This window comes from Condylura cristata, unplaced genomic scaffold (assembly GCF_000260355.1).
Source record: "Condylura cristata isolate star-nosed mole 26May11 unplaced genomic scaffold, ConCri1.0 scaffold00003, whole genome shotgun sequence".
NCBI lineage: Eukaryota > Metazoa > Chordata > Mammalia > Eulipotyphla > Talpidae > Condylura > Condylura cristata.
The window spans coordinates 2,882,322-2,891,185 of NW_004567104.1; the positions used below are offsets into that span (position 1 = coordinate 2,882,322).

General features: G+C 34.0%; 1 pseudogene; it reads left to right on the forward strand.

Moving 5' to 3' along the window:
* The first annotated feature begins 338 nt into the window (after positions 1–338).
* Positions 339–8,864, forward strand: part of LOC101620598 — a 94,616-nt pseudogene continuing 86,090 nt past the window's right edge.

The following is an 8,864-nucleotide window of genomic DNA, read 5'->3' on the forward strand; positions in this document are numbered from 1 at the left end:
TATATTCCATAGATTCTGAGAGTGTGTATCACAATAATACCAGTAGCTGAAGACCTTAAATTGTTATGGGTGATGCCCCCCTGGAGGGGTTTTCTGAAAGAAAATAGAGCACCCCAGAAAAATGCTATTAGTGAGGTGAAGCAACAGAAAATTTATATAAGTATATAAGGAAGATCTGAGCATGAATGAGAAGAAGCTGTGTGCACATAAGAAAAGAAGCTGTGTATACCCACACACAAAAGAGGCTATGCAGATGTGCACAAAGAGGACAGAACAGTGGCTGTGGGGAAAAGTGTGGGAGAGAAGCCAAGTTGTGGCTGAAGTAGTGCAGTATTGAAATGGTTGTGGAGGACCCAGACAGCAAATTCAGGTAATCTTTTTGGTAAAGTTTTATTAGACCTGGTGGAGAAAGGGATACCTGAAAAACAGGTATCTTGCAAAGTGCAGTCTTGAGAGGGCAGGGGACCTGGAAACAGGCATCTTGCTAAAATGCATGAGATGACTGCATTTCAGGTTTTTCAGCCACTACAAGTATTGTCTTGAATATTGCTTGCTTGATGCTTTGCAGGGATAATCGAGCAGTCAGAGGAGAATCTCCTGTTGCATCCTTTGCTATGTTTATGAATCAGATCCTGGCCAATAGTTTGGCTGCCATGTGTCAACGGTGGCAGGAAGATGCCATCATACACAAATGGCCAGTTCTTCAGGAAAGGAGCTACATGTGCTCAGTGGTGGGTAGACACCTTTATTATTAAGGTCTTTGTGAAGGAGCAGAACTGACTTTAGGTAAACGAAACAGCCATGTTGGACTCAGTAACTCTTGTTTTACATGGTTTGTTAAATAAATCCCCTTGTTATTCTCTAGTCCTGAGCAGACTTGCAATTGTGCATGCTGGTAAAAAAACCCAGACAGTAACTGGTAAGGTATTTTGACAGAGGGACCATGGCCAGTTTAGTGGCCCCTTGTCCCCATAACAGTCAGTTTTGTCTCAAGCTTACTTCCTTTTTAAAATTTTGTATTATTTCCTCTTCTATGCAATTGTTGTTATGCATCATCGTCTTTAGTTTTGAGCTATTCATAGATTATTTTTGTTGTTTCTTGTTTTCTTAGTTGATTTCTGTTTTATAACATTATAAGTCAAAAAAGTTGCTAGATATAGTTTTGTTTTTATTGACGATTGTATACCAAGATAGTATATTTTTTAAAACACTTCATGTGCACTTGAAACACTTATATGCAGCTGATTTTGGCTGGAGAGTTTGCAGATGTCTGTTATTACTATATGTTATAGCTCCTCATTTAAAGTGATATACCCTAATTTATGTTATTTCTTTTTTTTTTGAAATAGAATATTTGAGACATTTAACTTGAATGAAAACATAAGAAAGTGCTCATATTTTATTAATGTACATACACTAACATGATTTTGTAAAAACAAGGGCACACCTATTTAATCCTATATTAATCATTTTTTTTTTTCATCCAGGTTATATGTAGCTAGCAGAAATCTCCATCACTGAGTAAATCTTCCCCTAAAGGCTTTAGTTTCCTTTATGAAAGAAATAGCAAGTAATAAAATCTTCTAATTTAAGGAAAAATTAAAAAATACCACCACTCATTGCCTACGTATGTATATATATATACATACATACACACACATATATACATGTGTGTATACATGTGTGTGTATATGCTTTTTACTACTTTTGTAAAAATATTTATTTATTTATGTGTAAAATAACTGGGGTACAAGCCAGAAGTGCAGGGTGTAAAATAATTCACCAGAGACAGAGTGAGGAGAAGAACAGGTAGATGTACTGAAATATACTGCTGAAGGGAGCAGTGGGCAGGACAGGACAGGAGAGGTCTGTCATACTATATGTGTCACCTCCCTGGCCACTTGGGTGCTGCAGTGGCTGCAGACCATGTCATAGTGCTGTGATTTAACCCATTGTACCACCATAGAGGGCCTTGTGTCCTTAACTATAGAAACAAGGAAAACTGTTTTTATTTTTTTAAAGATTTATTTATTTGTGCATACAGAAGTGGGGTACAGGCCAGAGGTACAGGGGCAGTGAGATGATTCACCAGACAGAGTGGGGAGCAGAACAGGTAGATTGAGTGAAATACACTGCTGAGGAGTGCAGTGGGCGGGTCAGGAGAGGTCTGCCACGCCATGTGGGGCGAGAATATAACAAATGCTGTAGTGGCTTTAGCTTCTTAATGCTGTGCTTTAACCCACTGCACCTGCAGGGAGGGCCCCAGGAACTTTTATATATATATAATTTGACACTCATAATAATTACCCTTTTAGTTGGGCAGGTTTTGGTTATTTGTCCTACCTAATGAAATATCATCTCCTTTAACACAAAAGAATTCCAATAAAGGATTGTTTTTGTATCTACTTTCCATTATTATTAAGCTTTTATTTTCTAACTTAGGTGTCAAAAGTTGTACCAAACATTTCATATTTTCAGTGTCTACCCTTTATATAGGTGATAAAACATTTCTAAAATCTATATTTGGATTCCTTTGGGATTCACCTGACTAAATAACACTTTTAGTTGAGATAAGTATTTCTTTGTTTTTCTCAACTCTTAAAAAAAAAAATCAATCCTATTACCTTGCCTTGGAACCAAACATGTCAGAACGTAGATGACAAAACTCACAGTCTTAGTGTTTTCTCTCTCTGGGTTGAATTTATTTTTAGTATTTCTCTTCAGTCATTACAAAAAACATCTAATTTTATAATGATCATTAGCTATTCTGTTGCATGTTTACAAGTAATCATCAGTATATGCTTGAAGCTGCATTTTCTTTCAAAAGTTTTGCTGCTTTAAAACAGTATAATTTCTTGCTTCTCAGTTAATAAGTTCTCATATTTTGGGTTTTAGTTTGGACTTATGTTTTATTTATTTTATTTTTATTATTTTTAAAATTGTTATTTACTTATACACACAAGAAATAGGGTACAGACCAGAGGTGTGGAGGGTGGAGAGATATCAAAGATTTCACCATAGACCATAGACCGAGTGGGGAGTAGAACAGGCAGATGTACTTGAACACACTGCTGAGGGGAGCAGTTAGTTGGCCAGGAGAGGACTGCCTTGCCAAGTGGGTCATCTCCTTGGCTGAGGGTCAAATCCATGCCACAGCAGCCGCAGAGTTCCACAACACTGTTTTAACTTGGTTTGCCACTGGGGAGGGGAGTGAGAGAGGAGCTGGACATAGATTTTAGTGGCTCTGGACAGTTATCAAGAACCAACAAGTGGAATAGTACAGACATGCTTCTTCAAAACTCATAATTCTTTAAAATGTTTCTCTTATCTTGCGGTTTCTGTGCTGCCGTCTCAAGGAAGTGTACTTTTGCCTCTATTGCCACTGTAGCTGCCAGAGCCTGCCACTCTGAGTCACTGAATACAAGAAAAAAAAAATTTACAGTTTTTCTTGTTGATCTGTGCATTGCTAGTGAATGATTAAGGTACCTGAATATTATGGTGTTATTTTCAATATTTCTCTTAAGTTGCACTATTAATTGTATTATGTATCTTTGTGCTATAGCAGTTTGGTCCATATACATGTATGACTGGCCTGGTATTTCTTCATGTTGTAGTAGACCCTTAATCATAATGTGGTTTGCTTCTTTATGTCTTATTATTAACTTTCTTAATTGTAAGTCTACTTTATCTGATAGTGTAACTGTTCTTGATTTCTTTTGTTGCCCTTTCATTGTATAACAGTCTTCTAGCCTGTGTAAGTTTCTTGAAAACAACACAATTTTGTATTAGTTTCTGAAATCTGTTCAGCTATTCTGTCTTTAACTGTGAGTTTTGACTATTTACATTGAACTGTAAGCACTTGTATTCATTTTCTTTCTTCTTTTTTTTTTTTTTAAGTTTTGGAATTGCTTGTGTTTTATTTGTTTTAGTTTTGAGAGCACCTCAGCATTGTACTTTGTCAGTTGGCCTGTTCTGCTCTCCCCTTGTCTCTACTGAGGCCTCCACCACCCCTGCACTTCTGGCCTGTATCCCAGTTCTGTATACATAAATAAATAAAGCTTTAAAGAAAAGATGTGTTCTGGGCCCTCCCTGGTGGCGCAGCGGGTTAAAGCATTGCACTAAGAAGCTAAAGCCACTTCCACATGAGTTCGATCCCCACCTGCCCCGGAGGAGATCCACATGGCGTGGCAGACCTCTCCTGCTCCCCTCAGCAGTGTACTGCGTTGATCTGCCTGTTCTGCTCCTCACTCTGTCTCTGGTGAATCCTCTCACCCTCTGAATCTCTAGCCTGTACCCCAGCTCTGTATACATAAATAAAAAAATCTTAAAAAAAAAAAGATGAGTTCTGAAAGTAAATGTAATCTTCATTTTTTATGATGGCAAAAAGGTGAAAACCTGCTTCAACTACATTATGCAATTTGAAAAAGAGAACAAGTCATGTGCAATAAGCTAAAATTGCTTACATTGTACCCATAATAGTTTTTTTCCCCCAGCATTTATTTATTTTTGCACTTATATTTTTCTGCAGTTATATAATAAAACATCCACTTATGAAGTTAAAAGAAACATGCTGAATGGATTTTTAAAGATTATTTATGTATACAGAACTGGGGTACAGACTAGAGGTGCAGGGTTGGTGAGAGGATTCACCAGAGATAGAGTGGGGAGCAGAACAGGCTGACTGACAAAGTACACTGCTGAGAAATACACCACTGAGGGGAGCAGCAGGCAGATCAGGAGAGGTCTGTCTTGCCATGTGGATCACCTCCAGGCAAGAAATAAACTCATGCTTTTTTTTTTAGCTTTTGAGTGTTGTCCTTCAACCCTCTGTGCCACCAGGGAGGGCCCCTTAATAGATTTTGAGGGGATTTTATTCTTGAAAGATACAGCCAGCAAGTATGGGTTAATGCTTACGATAATTTAAGAATGAACATTTCAACAAATAGAAACCATGATATGATAAATATTTTATTATTTACAAAAATTCAAAACTTATAAAATCTTCCTATAGTATACACACATGTGTGTATACACACATATGTATATATACATATACATATATACATACACATATGCATATACATACATATATGGTTAAATATATGTGTTTATATATTGATATATGTGTGTGCATGTATGTATATGTATGTATATATGCATGTGTGTATATATACATATATATACATATATATACAAATACACATATACATATATATGAATACACACACACAATAAGGCAACAGGATAAAGCAAAGCGTTATGAAGCTCTCTGAAGTCACTGCTGCATGAGTTTTATCACAGGCCAGGGAGCTGACCCACATGGCATGGCAGACCTCTCCTGAAGTGTCTGCTGCGACTCTCAGCATTGTATTTCACTTAATCTGCCTGTTCTGCTCCCAACTCCATCTTGGTGAATCTTCTCACCCCCTAAACCTCTGGTCTATCCTAGTTTTATATGCATAAATAAAGTAATATTTTAAAAAATACTAAAGCCTATGAAATAAAATGATTTCTATTACTACTGAAAACAGATAACTAAGTCCTATTTAATATCTTTGAAGTTATATATTTCTTATTTTTGAAAGTTTAATGAAAACATACAGAAAAATATAATTCAATATAATTGCTTTGCAGTGCTTAGGATCTGAGGAAATTAAATGTTATAGTTTTCTCCTTGCTTCTATCATATACAACTCCCTAGTTAGTAATTAATTCAGATTTGTCATGATAATATTATTTTGTCTAGATTAAGAGGTTTTCATAGGGAAAAAACTGAAAAGTTTCAATATATGCATATACAATCTAAATCAATATTATCTTTGAAAACATTATTTGATGTACTAATTTAAGTTTTCTTAGAAATAACTTTCCTTCTAAAAAAAAAAGCATACCAAATTATAGTCTAAGAAAATATTTCTTTTGGCAAAGAAGGTAAAAGACAAAAAATATCCAGATGTAAATATAGAGCCTGAATTTGTTGAATGTGACAATAATCAATTACTTCAATGTTAGCTGCTTATATTTTATATAACATATAAGTACAGATACTTACAGAAATTAATATGCTTTATAAAAATTAAACAAATAAAGTAGAAAATGAAATCATTCCTTAAATGATTTATTTTAAATTAAACAAATATGATAGCATATGGGCAAATATCATTCAATGCTTAGTTATGAACCATCTTTCATAAAATATTTATTTATAATCTAAATTTACAATTCTAAAAACATGCAACCAAGCAAAAACAAGTATCAAAATATTGCATTATTTCTATTTTTTTTTTTTTTTACAGATGGGAACTATGTTTCTCCCAGGATACCACTGAACTAAAGGATTAACATTTGCAATATCTGGTAATTTGGGCCTCACTTATAACAATTCATATATTTTATTTTAATTCCAAATAATTATATGCTACATTACAAAAACTGATAAAGCAGATCATCACATTTCATAATTAATCTTCCAAAGTCTTCATTCTAATTTAGGTTACTGATTTTGAGATTCTGACACTCTTTGAGAATTTTACATTTTACCTTATGAAAAAGGCAGAGATCTGTGAGGATAGCCAAAGCAGAGGTAATATATATGAAAACATTATACTTTGCAAATTGAGTTGCTATCTAATTAGGTAGCCTTTGGACAATTTAAAATGTTTTCTTTAAAATTATATCATAGGTTGCTTTTGTATGAACACCTTAGGTTCATGTTCTTGTATGAACATGTTATTAAAAGTCAATGACATTCTACTTTGTTATAAAAGATGAAGAATATTTACTGTAATTTATTAATAGCTTTCATAGTTCAGCCATATTTTAAGCAGTTCTATAATTCCACTAAAATGAAAATATCTTAAATCTATTATGTTCAAAATTATATGAAGTATTACCACTGTAATGTGGTTTTAAAGAAAATATATTTCAAAGGTTAAAATGCCTGGTAGGTGTCAGATGCTTGTAATTCTGGATTATTGTTTTCTGAAGAATTTTAAATATATTAACACATTATCTGTTGGCTTGCAAATATTAGGAAAATTATATTTTCTTATGGAAAAACATTTCATACCCGAAATAAATGCAAAATAAATCATAATTGTTTAAAATATCTGGAATGAAAATGTATCTAATATTACAATCACAGTTGTGTTTAAAAATAAAATCAATGTTCAAATTACCATACATATGTATAGGATTTTAAATTGTCATGTATTTTTAATATATATTCAAACATTTTAAGTGGTTTTGTTTACAGAAAGAATACTAGATACCATATAGGTGCACTACCTTTGATTACACATATTTTGTGTGTTGAGACACATTGTTACAAAGATGAATCTTATACCTTAAATCTGTATTCATTAGTCTCATTTTAAAAGCAGAATGATAGGAATTATATTTTGAAGCTATGTTGTTTGAAAGCTTACAAGACCCAGGGTAATGGTAGGTCTTCAATTATATGTTTAAAACTTCAGGACATGACTCAAAACTAGACATATGGTAAGGAGCAATAACTAGCTTTATTTATAAAGAATCAAAAATAGGGTAAACTCAGAAAGAGACAAGAGAAATTTTCTAGTCAGCCGGAAGAGTGATGCAGATTCTCTCAGCTAAAGAAGGAGCTGAAAATGAAAAGATAGTTGAAGATGTAAGGAGGTATGGAGCTGACCAATCTGCTGTGCCATGGGAGTACAATTTGAGAACTGGGGGCCACACAGGAGGATAAGAATGTGGTGATACTTACCATCTGGGCCAAAGGCTTGAAGCCAGAGGCAGATGTGAGGACAGCTGTCCTGAAGGATCAGATGTCTGTCCACAATCAAAGAGGACAGACAGAATGGGAGAGAACAAGAGCAAAACATGTACAGACATGTCACAGCCCACCTGAGGAAGGAGGTTCCACATACATTGTCATCAGTTAGTGGTTTAGAAAACCAAATACATATTTGCCAAAAATATTACACACCTTAGTTCTGTATGCATCAAAATGAGAAATTAAATATTGATGTATAAAAATGAAAAAGTAATTCATGCAATTATTGACTTCATCCACTTACTCAGTAAATATTTACTGGCAACTAATTGTTACTCACTGCAATTCACCATTGAAATGAGGACTGTAAAAAAAAGGAATTCTTTTTTTTACCATTTTCTTAATTTCATCAGTTTTTTTTTTTTAACTAAGTGTTATGGGAAATGTCTCAAATCTCAATTTTGTATTGTTAAGGTAGATATTGTTTCCATGGTCTGTATTTTTCCAAGTGTCTAACTGCTTCTCTGGTAGCATTTAGGCAACTAGGGCAGCAATCTCTTCAGTCCACCAGGGAACCACTTAAGTGTTATTGCTGCCATCATTAAGGGATACCCTATTGGTTTGGAGTTAATTGGCTTTCTAACTCCTCAGTCACTACCAGTGAGGAACTATGCCCATAGAAATGTATACAGATGTATAATGAGTTCAACAGCTTAGAAGTTCAATTTGTCTTTTGCTCACAGGTAAAAATAAACAACTAAGCATAAGTTCAAACTAACAATTTATGGGTTTAACCTGTCAGCATATACTGAGTCTCAGTGTATACAAAAATTGACTTAGCTATTGACTATTTGCAAACTTATCAATTACATTAGTAGTTACATTAAGACACAAAATAGTACAGTTCCTTATCTAGATTCTAAAAAGAGGAAATATAAATAAAGATAGCGATAAATTTGGAGAGAGAAACTATACAACATTGTATGTTATACAACAGGCAGACAATTATTATTAATTAAAGATTTTTTTATATTGTATATAGTATATAGTCTATGCTTATTGCCATTCATTATTGATCCATTTTCTTATTCAACCAACAAGTTTCCTATTT